Source organism: Gordionus sp. m RMFG-2023, chromosome 2 (genome assembly GCF_954871325.1).
Source record: "Gordionus sp. m RMFG-2023 chromosome 2, tfGorSpeb1-WG-v2, whole genome shotgun sequence".
NCBI classification, from domain to species: Eukaryota; Metazoa; Nematomorpha; class Gordioida; order Chordodea; family Parachordodidae; genus Gordionus; species Gordionus sp. m RMFG-2023.
In genome coordinates this window covers 57660811-57677439 of record NC_088776.1, presented here as the reverse complement: position 1 = coordinate 57677439, position 16629 = coordinate 57660811, and the positions used below count along the sequence as shown (strand labels likewise).

The window sequence follows — 16629 nt, the reverse complement described above, 5'->3', positions numbered from 1 at the left end:
TTTTTTTCTTTGGGATTAATTCTATCTATGAAACCGGTTATACAAGATTGAGATTTATATTTAATCGCCTTCCTTGTAGATTGATTAGAAATAATGGAATCAAATTCTCCTGAGTCACAAGACAAAATATTGTTCATTTGATAATTGATAATCATTCTCACTAATTTCACCCAATTCTTCATTAGAGTTCTTAGAAGTATTACAAATTACATTTGTGATATTTTTTGTAGAGGTTGATATTTTGGAATTTGAATAAAATTTTTCCTTAATTATAACAGGGCACATAGTACAGCTGCTTAATAAATGTTTGACCATTCTATCAACGTGGGTGATATAGGACATCTTGCAAAACTTGCACACCGCTTTAACTGATTTACCATCGCGTACTTCTTGAAAATGTTTCCAAACATGATGCTTTGGTTTGACCATAATCCCTAATATATTAAAATTTAACAAAAAATGATTTTGATTATTGTAAAGTTAATCAATCTTAACTATTTTATAATTATCGACCAATTATTCCAATAATTTCTTAATATTATAAATATAATATAATATATATAACTTTTTACCAGAATTGAATAATATTCCGTAAATCTGACCAGAACAATTAAAATGAAAATTAATTTTAAAAACCAAATATAGCAAGTGTAAGTAAAACAAATGAGAGTTAATATAATTTATACTCGGCTAAATATTAAATAAAATTTAAATTTATTAAAAAATAAGAATGAAAAAATTATATTATGATTATAATAAATCGGGTATTTTTATTTTTTTTAAGAAAAATGAATTGAAAAAAATAAAGAAGGCGAGAAACGGTAATGATTAGGCAAAAAAATAACTAAAAATATTACTATATTTAGAAAAATTACATATTTATATTTTAACAATAAAAAAATTCTTTTGTTTTTAACAATTCATGATACAAATAATTTTTTAAATAATTGTAACCTAATAAGATTGATAAACATGCTTTTAATGCATACTAGTTAATTATATCAAAATATTTATTCGCCATTAATATTTTAGAGTATTTGACCGTATTTGACCGGTCAAATACTCCTCCGGTCAATTGACCGACATGCCAACCCTGGTTATTATTGATTAAAATATTTGATCTGTTTTTTACATTTTTTTACTTTAGACTTCCAACTTGAGTCGTGAATACGAATTATATGTTTAAGTCGACTAGAGGACAAATAATTCGATGAACTTGAGTCAACTAGAGGACGAATATTTCAAATTAATTATTCTTAATTAAGATATTTGTTCTGTTTTTTACAATTTTTTACTTTAGACTTCCAACTTGAGTCGTGAATACAAATTATATACTTGAGTCGACTATAGGACAAAAATTAATTATTATTAATTAAGATATTTGCTCTATTTTTTACATTTTTTACTTTAGACTAACTTGATCTGATGATTCATTATCATCTTAATGCATAGCGTGTAGTTTATGTCTCTTATAGTATTTTGCATAATGCTCTACCTTTTGGCAATTGTAACATGGTACCCTTGATGCAAAATATTGGAATGAGGTGTGAGTTACCACATTATGAACAGTCATTGTTCTTAAACATATCAATAGTGTTGTTAAACGGTTCGATTTGAGCCGATTTTTAAAAACGGCTAGTTCAATATATTAGCCAGAAAAATATTGTATAAGCCTCGAGATTTACCTAATAGATGTTCAAACCTTTGTGTCAATTATAAGTAAAATCTTTAGGTTTGCATAGTATTTTTCTAAATAAAACAATTAGTTAGCGTTTTTAAAATTCGGCTCCTTCAAGTCGTTTAAAAACACTATCAATCATTATTGTTCAATTTACTAATATCTCTGTACTTAAAATGTTATTATTATTATTGTAATAATTATAATTTTTCTTTAATATTATGTGGGTCATTTATTAAAAGGATTTCCTTAATTATTCTCTAATTTCTGCCTAGGTTTATTAACTTTTATCATCATATTTGAAACTTCATTCTCAGCTCTTTCCATTGCCAAAGCCATATTTAAAACTTGTTAAAAGCTAGTCCTTTTTACCAAGTCATTTATTTCATCTAGAAATCTGGTGCGATTATCTTTTTTAAAGCTGCCATTATTATTCCTGCCACCATTATTATTCCTGCCACCATTTGATTTCTTTATCTCTCATCCTGGTCTGATTCAAATTTACACTTTTGTGCCAATTTTTTTAAAAGCAATATTCCTCTTATCTGCAAAATCTATATATTTAATATAGTTTTAAAATTATTTTGTTTATCATAATTATCAAATTTTAATTGAGTTATACAGAGGCATCGCTAGCCTCGGGACTTCAGCCCCCTTTTATCAGGCCATATTATACTTTTTGAAATTTTGCTAACTCTAAAAAATTATTCTGAAATTAATATTTTGCCATTTATTATATTTTGCATACAAAATAAACTAACATATAAATAATTAAAACAATATAAGACATATCTAAAAATAATATTTTTTAATACAAAATCTATTTATTATAGCATAAAATATTTTCGATGGTTGATATAAAAAGATTTTGCGTCTAAAGAATTACAAGTGATAAAAAAAGATTAATTAATTCATACATATGCCTCAATAGATTTTAAAAACCACATAAGGCTATATAATTCTTAGCAACTTACATTTACAAAAGGTCATGTAACTAATATAAGTCTCTGTTACCATTTTAGACAATGTTTTATAGAATGGACTAATAAAAAAAAATTTATAGGCCTTACCAAATTAACAATTCTTGAAGAAGAGAATATAAATGATCAATCCAAATCATAAAATTATATGGTAGTTAGAGTTTCCTCTTAGATGACATGATGGAAGCTAGATAAGTAATCGAGAAAATTATTGTGAGATATTAAATTTCTAAAAGATTATCTTCCATTTTTAATGATATATAAACGACTACACAGTTGACCATTATTGCATATCTAAAATATGCAATCATATGATCTCAGCAGCTGTAGTAATAATCTTAAATTACATAACCACACAAATAATAGATGCTGGTTAATTTACAGTCATAGCCATGACACTCATGATGGTAACCCATATCAGAATTTATTATGTTAGATAAATTGATGAAACAAAACACTAAAAATCTTTAGAAGAAATTATGCAAATATAGAGGCCTTGAGTTATTTACACGGCAAGAATGACATATTAGAAATGAAACATTTTGTAACTATAAAATAAGAACCAGAGTAATATCATGAAAGCAATTAAAATTTTATATATTATTGTCGCACCATCTCTAGGTGGTATATTATATCTTAAAATAATATCAGTTTGTAATAATATCTAAAATATATTCGTATTAAAAATTTAACTCAAAACTGTTTTTCAAAGAAGAAAAAAATAGCTATTCTAAAAACACGTAAAAAAAAGAGAAGAAAAGATATCTAATTTATTACATCCATTGTGGGATGAATAATAAGATGTTTAATTATAATAATATTTTAAATAAATAGATGGCGTTAAATAGTTGCAAATTGTTACTTTATTAAAAGCATTAATTAGTAAAATTTTAAAAATATTAACTGTAATATATTATATAAACTGTCAAATACAGCGTCTACATGAGAAGATTTTAACTGGATGCAAACCCCCTTCAAAAACCTTTATTTACCCCCCTACAAAATTACAGCCGCCTTCGGCGGCGTTGTCTCTTTATTATTATTTTCATCTATTTATTTATTGATACTCTTATCAAAGAATTTATAAAGAATAACTTAAATTAATATATCTCTACTACCAATTATCGATATTTCGTGAATATAAAGAATTTATAAAGGATAACTTAAATTAATATATCTCTACTACCAACTATCGATATTTCGTGAATATAAAGAATTTATTTGTTAGATAATAAATTCAATTAAGACCTCCATTATATACAATGAATTAATTATTATGGCATTATGAGCTTGATAGAAATATCTAAACCTTTTAAATTACATTTAAAAGGATAGTTTATTTGGAAAACAATGTGTATAATTGTTTGCAATATATAGATTTGGTCGATGAATTGTATTATAATAATACTATAATAAAAGTATTAATTTTTACAGCATTAAATTTTGTCTTATTTCATCTCAAAATTTAATAGATAACCTGCCAAAAAATTTATCCTACCCCCATTAAAGCAGCCTACCCCCAACCCCCTTAAAAAAATAGGATTCAAACTGTTCCTATTCCTCCCGCTCATGTAGACGCTGGTCAAATACGTCTGCAAAGTGGCATTTTACATAATATTTTATAAATAATTATATATAATAGAGGATTATAAACTATATGTCTACTTACTTTTTATAAATAAATCTCTTATAATTATTTGAATTTGAACCTTGAAGATAATTTTAGAAAGGGACATGATAATTAAATTTAAAAATCAATAATATAGTTGATTAGTGATGTTAACTCGGCTAATTACAATTAAATTTGTTAATTTTCAATTAATAAATGATTATATTAATTTAATTAGGTATATTTAATAATTTAAATAATAAAAGTCAAATTAAGATTCAACTGTTAATGTTAAATTAATATTTAGTGAGTGATATTGATATTTTTTTAACATAGAACTTGATCGCAAGCTGATATAGTGAAAATATGATTTGTATGTATTAATCTAATCTAATAATTAAAATAGTATTCATTTAATAAAAATGATAATCTTATTAATTTTTAAATAATAAAATTAAATCTATATATTACTCAATAGAATTATAAAAGAAATTGTTCAGAGAGCAATTAAAAAAATTTATTTTTATTTCAAAGGGATATTAAGGAGTCATTAAAAAAAAATAATTTGCTTGAGGGGGCTATTCAAATTTTTCAGAGGGCTCAAGCCCCTTCGCTTCTCCCACCCAGCGACGCCACTGGAGTTGTATTTATTGCTTCAAATTTGTTTTTACTAGATTACCAATGTTTGTTTCTAACATATTAATATCACCATTCTTATTAATTGGAATGTTTGATTCATCACTTTTATCAACTACAGTAGTTGGGTTTTCCTCTTTATTCATAATAAGAGAATCCTATCTATCCTCGAAGACGCCAATATAACATAGACTAAAGCATAGTCACTTTATTTTTTGCATCATCACAAATAACATCATAAACATCAATCATATATATAATATTTATGATAATATGATCCAAATAAATTGTTATAATGTATGAAATAACACAATTTTCATACAATTTTATTGCATCTTCATAATTCTTAATGGTGAACACTTTCCTATTTCTAATTTTTATATATTTGAGTACAATAATAATATTATAAAAATTAATTGATTGATTACACCGACAAGACACGATTCCACTAACCCCTATGGTACTAATATTACTAATACGATCTTAACATATATTTAAGCCTTACATATAAATTTGAAACTTTCCTAAATATTAAAATAGAATGTTAATATATATTGTTCATTTGTTCATGTTTAAACTTTTAATTTTTTAATACAACTTAATAATGCAAATTTATATTATAGTTTTCATGTCAAAAAATATGTCATAACAAACAAAAATTTAAATAGCTAAATAATATAGATTATTTTCTTCCCCAAATATGGATATCATAGAATTCTATATTAGAACAAAATTTTACTTTATAATCATTACTAATAAAAATTATACAAATATATCTAATATTATGCAAAATAATAAGTGTATGAGATTGCTTGGAGATCTATTTTTGCTAAATTTCTATAATGTAGGATCTAGAATATTATTTAAATAATAAATATAGCATACCACGTATAGTCAATTTGGGATTAGTTGCGAAATAAAATAAAGGAGAATATTGTAAATAATTGTATAGGATAACAAATGATCTAGTGAAGATTTAAACCTAAAATATTGGCAATAAATTATATTTGATTCTACCATAAAAAATTTTTTTTGTAATATTTAGATTTTAAAAATGTAAAAGAAGTAATAGGAATGGGGAAAGGAATATAGAAAGACAAAGGAAAATGGAAAGAAAAAGTAAAAGGTATAGAAAGAAAGAAAAGAGAAAATGGAAAAGGGGGAAAGGAAAAAGGAGAACTTAAGGAGATAGGGGAAGGAAAAAAGAAAGGGGGGGGGTGGAAGAGAAAGAAAAGCTGGAAAGGGAAAGAAAATGTTAAAGATAAAGAGTAAAAAAAGTAAAATAAGAAGATAAGAGTAAATAAAAGGGGATAAGGAAAGGGAAAGAAAAAATAATAACATAAGAGAAAGAAAAAGAAATTGGGAAACGAAGGTAAAAAAAAAGATGAAAGAAGATATATATATATAATAGATGTTTTAAAAAATATTACCATAGATCTTTCATAAATCAATGTTTATTTTTCATATATATATTGTAAAACTTCATCATGTCAAATTTATATATGAACATCAATTTTGAATTTGATAATAATATTTGTGAGTATTTAATAATAACTTAAAAATATTAGCCTAGGTTTATTTTAAATTATCTTTATATAGATTTTTTGTTATATTTAATCTAGGTTTATTTAAAATTATATATAATAATATTAACTAATTTGTTTAGAGGGAAAATTGCTGAAGGGCGAAGTTAGAATATGAAGTAAAAGCTATGCTAGGGGAAGAATTATTGAGAGATATTCTGTAGTATTATTCCTCTTGTCTTAATAAAAAATTGTGTATATTATGATATATTTATAGAATATTTTAAAAATATTAACATAAATCTTTTCATAATACATTGTAGTTTTTTATTTATATTTGCGTAATACTTTATCAATAAATCTAAAAAAGAGTTAATAAATAATATAAAAATAATAAATACTTTTTTGGGTCCATATAATTTTGTAAAAATAAAAAGTGAGGACATGACTTAGCGAGGACTACCTTACTAATTTTAATTTAGTTATGATTATTGGATGTGATTATTAAAACTGATTATATTATTAATTTGAACCATTATTATTTATATATAATTTTTTTACAAGGTGTTGTAAATGTTGAATTAAAGAGAAAAATAAAAATGTTTATTTATTTTCAAGAGATGTCAATCAGATTATTATTCTTTTGAAATAATATGTTTTTATTGTAAAACTAAAAAGTAGTATTTTTTTTCAGTATATAATTTTTATATGAAAAGGGAGATTTTATTAAATGAATTGTATATTTATGAATTGGAATTTGAATTATTTGATATCGAATTTTATGATTATACTATTGGAATTTATTAGATAAAAAATAAAGTGAAGTTATTGAAATAAAATTATTTGTAATGTAAATTGAGAAATATTTTATTGGTACCGAACGACCAGGATTCGTGAACACTTATTAGGGAAAAATAAGCAAATTTAAAAAAATAGTGAATATTTTGTGAAGAGAATTTTAGATATTATAAAGGAAGAACAATTTCTAGGACCGGGTTCCTCAAAATAATAGTGGATTCTGGAAATATAAAAGTAAGAAATTTTTTTTTTGTATTATAAATTACACAACGCAATAGTAAGATTTTTTGGATTAAAATTAGAAATATATAAGATAAAATTTTAAATTTTGGGTAATTAATGAAAAAATGGCTTTTTATTTTAATGATAATTATAATAAGCATAATATTAATAAAATGTCAAATTTTAAGAGTAATTTTAATAAAATTTTTAATTCAAACTTTAATAAAGTGGATGTGACCAATAATGTCATTACTGCAATAATTTTTTTTGTGTTTTATGTAATCTTAATTATAATGAAACAAGTAATAAGGAAAATAAAAAGAAGATCTCTTAAAAATAAAGAAAATGATATAAAAAATACAAATACCGAAATTTTGATTCCTAAAGTTTTAGTGAAATCTCCAGATATTTCTGAAGATATCAAAAATAGTTTACATTTAATTTTGTTAGTATTAAAAAATTTAAATGGTAAAAAAAATGTTGAAGAAAAATATGAGAAAATATTAGATACGGGCGAAGTATTTAATTTTCATCAAAATATTGACATATCGGAGGATATAAATAAAAAATTAAATTCAATAGTGATAGAATTTAAAAAACAAATTTCTGAGGTTTTAATCGAGAAACCAGTAGAAATTTTGAAAAATAATAATACAAATAATACCAATAATACTTTGAGACAAAGTACAGAGGAATCTCTAATTTTAAGTGAAATTAGAGAAATGAAAGAAAATATGAAAAATTTGTCAAGAGATGTTTCCAACTTAAAAATTAAAAATAATAATAATATAATGGAAAGTTGTGAACTTTGTGGAAGAAAAGGACATATCGGTAAAAATTGTTATTCAAGAGACCGAAAAACTAATGAGAATGTGACTGCAAAACCAAGTGAAAAAAATGACATAGTGTGTCATAGATGTGGTTTTGTAGGACATATAAAAAGAAATTGCATGGTGAAAGAAGCCAATTTCAAAAGTGGATTTCCGCAACGAACATCGGTAGTGATAAATCCAGTGGTTCAAAGTATACAAAATCCTCAGATTATAAATGTGGATGAAATTAAAACTTATAATACAGACCATGATAGAATGTGTTTCAAATGTGAAGAAATGGGACACATTGCCATACATTGTATTCAATAGTGTGAGTGGGTCACAGTGACTATATGATTTGAAAGAGAATCATATAAAAATAGAAAAATCATATTTAGAGAATAATAAATATTTTGATATATATAGTTTAATTAAAAATTTTGTGGATATATATAATAAAATAGATAATCATTATGGGAATGATGATTAATCCATGGGAGATTTTTAATAAAAACATAAATGAGATTCAGAGACCTTTAAATTCTGAAATGAATTTAGGCGTGAATATTAATGATATTAATGGTGATTCAAATATAATGAATTGAAAATGAAAGTAATCAGTGTTCGTGTTTTCGTGTCAATATAAAATTGAGTAAAGCATAATTAAAAGTGATAATATATTGTAATAAAAGTTTTAATAAAAATAACATCTGGGAAGAAAAGTATTATTTATTTTAAGCAGTATAGAAGAATATTTTAATTTAAGAATAAAATTGTTATCAATAAAATAAAAACATTGACTTTAATAAATTCATGAATAATACCATGTGGCATGGTATTAGAAAGTTCAATGAAATACAAACTTTTGTGTAGAATTTTTTTAAAAAAATGTATTTTTTTTAATTTAAAGAGACATTGTTGTGAAACAATGTAAAATTAAAAAATTTTTTTAAATATTATGTGATAAAGAAAAAACTTTTAAATGAAAGTCGGTGGACAATAAAAGATTTTAAACTTGGACCTAGTGAAGAATTATGTAAAATAAAAGAGTTTTAAAAAAGGATGGAATGTGATGTGATGATATTGTTTATAGTTTTAATAGTTATAATTATAAATTAAAATTTTTTTTTATCTATCGGCACATCTTCATATTTTTTTTTGTTTTGTAACATAAAAAATATGATTGTAGTGGCATTATATATATATATTGTAGTTTTGTATTTTTGCTATATTACATGTCTTAATATTTTTTTTTGTGGTTCATATTATTTTCTTAATGTATATAACGAAAATCTATATATGTAATTTTAATAGTGATAATTATAAATTATCTTTTTTATCCCTATTCGTATTCTTTTATTTTGTTTGTGGTCAATTATTTGTTTTATAATTGAACATTAAGAAAAAGAAAATAATTGTAAAGGATTGTTGAATCCAAATTTAGATGTATTATAAAATAAACAAAATATATTAATTATTATAATCCGCATGTTGAAAAAAGACAATTCAATAGTTAAAAGTCGATGATGTTCAAAGATAAGATTCGATAAATGACGAGGAAATAATCAATGTCCTTAAAGAACGATAATTATATGGTATCTGGGCTTTTGAAGGGTGGGCGTGTTGTAAATGTTGAATTAAAGAGAAAAATAAAAATGTTTATTTATTTTCAAGAGATGTCAATCAGATTATTATTCTTTTGAAATGATATATTTTTATTGTAAAAAGTAATATTTTTTTTCAGTATGTAATTTTTATATGAAATAAAGGAGATTTTATTAAGTGAATTGTATATTTATGAATTGGAGTTTGAATTATTTGATATCGAATTTTATGATTATACTATTGGAATTTATTAGATAAAAAATAAAGTGAAGTTATTGAAATAAAATTATTTGTAGTGTAAATTGAGATATATTTTACAAGGGTTACCCCAATCATGCTTTTTACAATAATAAAATGAATCACCTAGTAATTTTTTTAATTCATTTTATAATTGTGGCACTCAATCAGGCAAAAAAAAAGGAAAGAAATATATTATTTTTTGGGCCACCTAGTCTGTGGTACAAGCTGGAGCCTATATTTTATAGTCTACAGGACTCTAATATGAATGAAATAATACATTTTAATGATAATTTATTAAATAATATATTAGGACTGTGCCGATATTAAATATCGGAACAAAGCAGATACCTATAAAAAATCCAATTGAATATTTTTTTTGTTTGTGGTTATTATATGATTGTATAATATAATTAAGTAATATTTTATACATAATAATAAATTAATAAAAGAAATCAAAATTCAATTTATTAGAAATGTAAAAAAAAATCAAGTTATTTAAAAATATAAGAGTATCTAAAAATTTGATATTATTTTTTCTTATATTATCTGGAGCAAGAAAAGATTTCAGGGTTTCGAACCGTTTAGTATAACGGTTCGGTTCATTCCGGTTATTATTTTAAAATTTTATAAAGGTTTTGTTCCATTTCGGTTTTTTAAAAAAAATCATATCGGTTCGGTTCGGTTTATAATTTATAACGGTTCTTTTCGGTTTGTTCCGGTTTTTATAAATTTAATTTTAAAAAAAATTAATCATTAACCATGTATTTATTAATTTTAGAGAAAAATCTTTTTTTATAATTTCTTATTTAATTTATCCATGATAATCTAATAGATATTTTTATTAAATTTAGGAAATATAAATTAGACAAATTAGTTTTTTTTATTTCATAAATAAATAAGATAAAAACAAACATGCATAAATACAATAATGAATAAAATAATATGTATACTATACTATTTAGTTAAAAAGAGAATTCGAACGGATAACTAAAATATTTTCTAATATTTCAGGATTTAATTTAGTTCTCTGCTCAGAGAGTATAAACTTAAAGCTTGAAAATGCTCTTTCTACGGAGACCTGCTTAGCTGGAACTGCTAGCACAGTTATAACTAACTTATAAAGTTCTGGCATACTATTCTTTACATTTTCCCAATAATTCAAAAGATTAGTATCTTTTTCTAATCTCTCTATCTTATCAAATGACCGAATTATATATTCTATTTCTATACATTTATTATAATTTTCGATGCCCTGAGAATTATTCTTATTAAGACTTTCATGCGACTTTAATAAATCTTCAAAATCATCATTTAAATTATCCTTCGAATACGAACACGTAGGCATAGTATCAGGAATTTCAATATTCTGATTATTTAGATTTTGTATCAAGTTCCAAGTTTTACAAAGATGTTTTCTGGCGATCTCTCTTTCTTCAAAAGTTAAAAATACATTATATCTAGGGTCGAGATAAATAGCAGAGCAAAAAACTTCATTTTTAAAATTTATTTCTCGTGCTTTCATCGTAGAAACTAAAAGTCTGGCAAATGGAGTGTCTACTTTACTCGTTTGCATGAGACATTTGATCCCCGCAGCATAAAAATCGCCCATTGTCAATTGTTCACTTTGTAAATATTTTGTCAAAACATAAGCTGGATATAAAGCTTTTAATATGTCACTAATTATTTTCCATTCATTCTCTGATAAACATTTTTCGCGATCGCTTTGGAGCGATATTTCTTGGCAAAAGCTTTTTAACTCTAGTAGTCTCTCCAACATTAAATAGATAGAGTTCCATCTTGTGAAACAATCTATTAGTGGTTTTTTCAAATTTAATTTTGACCATTGTTGTCTGATTTCTTATTTTTTTGCAGATGTTTCTTGCTTTATTTATTATGACAATTTCATTTGAATTTTTAATGCAATCATTAATTTCTAATTGAAATGTATGTGAAGCACATCTAATACCTATTAATATGGATCTGGAATTTGATGCAAGATTAATATTTTCAATATTAAAAGGTTCTTTATTTTCATCATGAATTATATCATTATTATTTAAATAATCATTATCTATATCATTATTATTTAAATCATCATTAATTAAATAATCGTTAAGGTCATCATCTTCTTCATCGTGTAGTATTAATAGCTTAATTAACTTAATCATATTTGCTGCATTATCGGTGGTTATTGTGTAAATCTGCTCAATTTTTATTTCATATTCTTTTAGAACATCTAGAATAATTTTTTTAAGATATTCTGATGTGTGTCGTTCTTTAATCACTTTCATGCATAGAGTCCTTAATTTTATTTTTCCGTTATTTATAAATTGAATATTGATCCCCAATATGGACCTATCATATCTAGTTGCTATATCTAATTTTAACGAAATAAGTTTTTGATATACTTCCTTTTTTATATTTTCCGAAAAATCTAACGCCATTTTTTTAATATTATTGCGTATATTTTCCGAATTGATAGTTAAATTTCCACCCAATCCTATAATTATTGGATCTATAATATTTCGAAATGCTTTGTCGTCAATTGATTTTATTGGCCTACCGTGAACTGTTATTAGCTCGGTGCAGGAGCGGATTAAAGTTTCTTTATTTATATTGATTTGTATTGTAGTAGTGTTGGACTTAAAAGCGTCTTGGATTGTATTATACTGGTTTGCAGTTTTCGTTATTTGATTTTTTTAATAGTCAAATTTTCTTTCTTTTTTCTTAATAATTTGAATTCCCTATTGTGGAATCTTTCTATATGTCGTTCAAGATTTGCAGCATGGTGCCAGTTAAGACCTTACCACAATCTTCTATTTTACAAATAGATTGATATGATATCTAATTTAAAATAGGAACGTATCAGAAAGACTGGCAAACGGAAAGTTTATAGGGGACAGGGGTTCGGAACGAAAACGATAAGCTTTATCTTATCAATTTAAATTTTCAATTTCTTTTTCTTTTGTACCTAACAAGATTAATCGAATCTTTTTCTTTTTTAAAATATACTTTTATCACAAGGAGAAAAACAAACTTTATTAAGTAATTAATTATATCTCTAAAATAAATTTATTTTCTATTACTAAAGAAAAATTAATTAAACAAAAAAAAAATCTCAATGATATTCAATAGATAATATATTTCTATTATTTTCAAAAAAAATGAATCAAAGATAATAGTCTATTATTTTTTTTTCTACACTATTTATATTATATTAAAAAAAAATAAACATTATTTTTTCTAAAAAAAATAACATTGCAAAATAATATTATAAAAAAAAATAATAACTATTCCTATATAAATAAACGACGGCGAGACACTAATATATTACAGAGATAACTATACTACTTATAAATAAACAATATATGCATCGCGTCAACATTCCCAGATAGGACAGCTATCCCCTTCAAAAACCTTACCCACCCTCCAGAATCCAGTCGCGCTCGGCGTCTGATATGGAACACTCCAACCAGTCCATGAACTCCGGAGTCAGGTAAGTTGCCTCAAGCTCTTCCATGGTATATTCCGACTCCGGCGCCTGCACTCCCTCCTCCGCGCTGTTCCTCCAACGGCTTCCTGCGTCCCCTGGTTCCTCCACTGGCCACGGGGCCAGCTCGATCTCTTGCTGTTGACTTCTCACTCCCCGGCTCTCCCTCCGCAGCCCCCTCTGTGGACATCGACTGCGCAGATGCCCAATCTGGTGACATAAACAGCGTCTTTGCTCTCCCCCAACTGGCCTCATCGTGAGATTCGGAACTCTCATCTGTCCCCACCAACCCGGGACCTGTCGCTGTATCATTATCCAATACAATTCGACGTCTTCAAAAATCCAACCTCTGCTAACATTCATCCTGGACTGGCGCTCTACAGGTACTCACAATCTATATACTCAATATATATATATATACATTTAAACTTATACACCTATCCACCCTTCCCAATTTTTATCCCCTTTATTTTATAAATCAATAAGAATAATTTGATTCCCAGGCGCTATAGAAACAAATTTTGAACGAAACAATTTGCAGAAACAAATGCTAAAAAAAAACCCTTTTCCTTTTAATAAATCATACGATCTCCACGGCACTAAGAAAACAAATTTTAAAAAAAAATTCCCTTTTACTTAACAATTCATCAAAACAATTACCAACGTAATAATTCACCAAAACCATTAAACCAACGATTCTACCCCAAAAATTTTTCTTACAAATTAATTTACAGAAACAAATTGTGGAAACAATTTTAAAAAAAAACAAACTCTTCCTTTTCCTTTCTAATAAATTAAACGATTAAAACAAAATTTCTTTCACTTACTAAGTCACAGAAACAATTTATTCTACTGTTTATTTCTTAACTAACACATATACATTTTTCTTTTCTTTAATTAATAATCCCCTTCTTCCCTCATCTAATTAATTTTTCTTTTAATGAAAAAAAAATGTAAACCTCCATTTCCTTTACGAATCCACGAAAACTCCCAACCCAAAAAAAACTTTACCTTTTCTTTCTCTTTTCTCTTTTAATTTAAACTTAATAATAAAATTTTTTTATTTACCTTCACAATGAATGACGAATATAACCACAAGAATTTTAAACAGAATTTCTATCAATTAAGAAGTGTGAAACAAATTAGTTTTTCTTCCCCCTTTTATACTCACGATCTAAATTTAACTTGTTAACTTATTATTTTCAGATTTATGATCCCCCTTTTTTTAAAAAAAATTTTTCTCACCAACTAAATCTTGACATAATATTCTCCCAATTCCTAATTTTGATTTATTATCTTCTAAACTTATCCCTTTTCCAAACCTCAAACTTCTGCCAAATCATTACATATATATTTTTTTAAATTTAATTTTATCTCATTTTATGCGTTACCCAAACTTTAATTCTCCCTTTCTTTCCCCAAAAATTAGGATGATTTATTGCCTTTCTTTTTTTTTAACTTTTTATTTTGACATTCCTTTTAAATCGAGAAGTTAGCTTGTCAACATTTTTATTTTTCAAACATTCTTATTTTACTTAACTCTCCCTCCTACACCTGTCGCGCACATATCCAACTTATTTAACTAAACCTAATTTCGTAAAAACATTTTAACAAAGAGAGAGGCAATTATTACCAATTAAATATTAACTTTATTAAACACTCATTTGGGTTCCTATTAAGCTAAACCTTTACGAAATCACATCGGCATCAATTACAATAATTGCTCCTTATTAAGAATATACCCGAGGTATTTGGGTCAAAAAGGTGCCCAAAACGCCCCGATAAAATATTAACTCCGAGCGCCATCAATTTAATTATTGCATTTTGCATACATGGCTAAATGGTTCATTCCAGATATTCGGTCCCATTTTTCCCTTCCTGCACACATTTCAGAATAATCTCCCCATTCGGACTGTACAATTTTCTTTTATTTATTTAGGGGTAATCGCTGACATCCGGAAGGACCTACCCCACTAATAATCTATATTTTTTTCTCTTTTTCGTACGTAGGGATAATCGCTGACATTCGGAAAAACAATACCTACCCCACTAATTATATATATATTTTATTCTTCTACAATCGCTGACATTCGGAAAAAACAATACCTACCCCACTAATTATATATATATTTTATTCTTCTACGCAACTGATCCCGATGACGCACCCCCTCTCTCCCATCCGCGAATCCCACTCTAGTCACTTTGTTTCCCATGTTTTCCAAAATTACTCCCGCCTCCCATTTTCTATTACTGTTGAATATTCTGGCCCATACTGCCTGTCCTACTATGAACTCCGAGGCCTTCCCAGTTTCGGTTAGCTCCTGCCTCTGCTCTGTCGGTCTTAGCGAATCCAGCCAAATCCTGGTCCTCCTCCCTAAAAATTTCTCCGCCGGCGACGGCTCCTCCCCTTTTCTGCTATTATTATAATACGCCACAGCCACCCACATTTCCCCTCCGCCATCCTTTGATTTTTTCAACCAATTCTTGACTATCGCCACCATCCTCTCCGCCTGTCCATTCGAACTTGGATGGTACGGCGGTGCTTAAATGTGTTTGGCTCCCGTTTCCCCACAAAATATTTTGAACTGCTTACTGATAAAAGCTGGCCCCCCATCCGATACTATTGTGGTGGCCACTCCAAACTTTGCCCATAGATTTTTCAACATTTTTATCACCACTTGAGTCGTTAATCCTTTGACCTCCTCATATTCAACCCACTCGGAAAATGCATCTACTACCAACATGTACATCTTGTTATCGAAGTCGAAGAATTCTAAGTGAACACGCTCCCATGGCTGAGTTGCTCGTGGCCACACACTTTCCCTATCTTTTCTAGGCATCGGAGCCCAAGAATTACATCTGACACAGGCTCGACTGATATTTTTAATGTCTTTGTTCATTCCCGGCCACCATACATACTCCCGTCCCCACTGTTTCATTCTCTCCATTCCTTGATGTCCCGCATGAATCATTGCCATCACGGCCTCCCTTAATTTGAAGGGTATAACACTCCGACTCCCTCGCACTAGACATTCA

The 16629-nt window shown here is 26.5% G+C and overlaps 1 protein-coding gene across 1 annotated transcript in view; it reads left to right on the top strand.

Annotated features, from left to right (window-relative positions):
• The first annotated feature begins 13524 nt into the window (after nt 1–13524).
• The window catches only part of LOC135923500 (hybrid signal transduction histidine kinase A-like), a 28284-nt gene continuing 25179 nt past the window's right edge, over nt 13525–16629 (top strand). The window contains exon 1 of the mRNA XM_065458291.1: nt 13525–13976. The gene's annotated coding sequence lies outside the window, so the exon portion shown is untranslated. The remainder of the gene's footprint in view (nt 13977–16629) is intronic.